Source organism: Trichechus manatus, unplaced genomic scaffold (genome assembly GCF_000243295.1).
Source record: "Trichechus manatus latirostris isolate Lorelei unplaced genomic scaffold, TriManLat1.0 scaffold00207, whole genome shotgun sequence".
Taxonomy (NCBI): domain Eukaryota; kingdom Metazoa; phylum Chordata; class Mammalia; order Sirenia; family Trichechidae; genus Trichechus; species Trichechus manatus.
In genome coordinates, this window is record NW_004444143.1 from 1,938,188 (window position 1) to 1,939,747 (window position 1,560).

Genomic DNA, 1,560 nt, shown 5'->3' on the forward strand with positions numbered 1-1,560 from the left:
GCCATCCCTGACGTGAACTGCCACAGAGCCTACTGCTGACCCAGCGGGGTAGGTCCAGGGTACGGAGGCGGAGATGAAGAGTTCAGATTCCAGGAATTGAGAGAGGCCCCGGCAGCGAGACACAGAGGGCATGTACGTGTGCAGGGGGGGACATACCTCCTAGTGCCCCAGTCCGCCCACCCACCCACAGTCCCCACACTCCAGGGCAGGTCCAGGGCTCAGGGACTTTCTAGTCTCAAGCAGCCCCAGGCAAGGAGCCTGTTAATCTTGCAGTAATGAAAGTCTTTCAGCACATCCGGTTTCCTCCACTCCTCAGGCCCTAATTAAATTCCCTTAACCACTCAGCGTGGGGCAGGGCGGGACCCACGGGGCAACTCTGCCTTAGGCTCATGGGAAATGCCAATAAGCTGAGGAAGAGCATCCCAGCCAGGAAATCCCCACAGCCTGCCTCGTGGTCATTTCTTCCCGGCGCTCTGGCTCTCTGGCTCCTGCTGACCTGCCTACCAGCTTGCCTCGTGTACCCACTGTCCTTCTGCATAGTAGTTCTGGAAAGGCAATACCTGTGTGTGTGCCCCAACCCATAACAGCACGCCATTTGCTGAAGGAATGAAAGAACCTGAGCCTTCTTCCTTTCTGGGCCCCAGTCCAGGCTCATGTCCACAGGAAAGTCCTCCTTTCAACAATGTCTACCTATGCGATTCCAAACATCTCATACCAGCCCACAAGGCCATTAGCATGGTCTGGCCAACAGTTACCCTGCCAGCCTCATCCCCACCATTTCCCTTCGCTGTCCTCAACAAGCTGAGCTCGTTCCTGCCTCGGCTTGCGCTCATGCTGCTCCCTCTGCCTGGCGCTATGTTTTCCAGAACTCTCCCAGGTTGGTTCCTTCTCATTACTCAAGCATCAGCTGAGAGAAGCATTCTCTGGTTGTCCTAGCTCACGTAGCACCCCCTCCTGACTGCTCAACTGCATTCCCCAGCCTCAGTGCTGACTGCCCATCTCCTACATGAGAACGTGGGCTCCATGCAAGCAAAACCTGGTCCCTCTGGGTCACTGCTGAGTCCTCGGTGCCTGGCCCAGGGCCTGGCTGGGAGATGGGCCTGAGAATAAACCCCTTCCCTCCTCTCGCGGGCCTCCCTTAGCCTTTGCTATCTGTTCCAGAACTCTGGGCACATGGCTATGTTCAAATAGGTACTTGATTCATTCATTCAACTTTCAACAAATAATTACTGAATGCCTACTACGTTCTGCTGGTTCCCCTGGGTGGCGCAAACAGTTAAATGCTCAATTACTAACTGAAATGTTAGTGGTTCAAATCCACCCAGAGGTGCCTTGGAAGGCTTGGGGATCTGCTTCCGAAACGTCACAGCTGTCAAAACCCGATCAAGTACAGCTCTACTCTGAACCACACAGAGTTGCCATGAGTCAGAATCAATACAATGGCAATGAGTTTACTATGTTCTAGTCAGTAAGGCATCTGAGCCCTGGTGGCGCAGTGATAAGAGCTTGCTGCTAACCAAAAGGTTAGCAGTTCAAATCCACCAACCGCCCCTTGGAAAC

General features: G+C 54.0%; 1 protein-coding gene across 1 annotated transcript in view; it reads right to left on the minus strand.

Annotated features, from left to right (window-relative positions):
• The window catches only part of LSR (lipolysis stimulated lipoprotein receptor), a 21,624-nt gene that overhangs the window by 9,762 nt on the left and 10,302 nt on the right, over positions 1 to 1,560 (minus strand). The gene's annotated exons all lie outside the window — the stretch shown is intronic.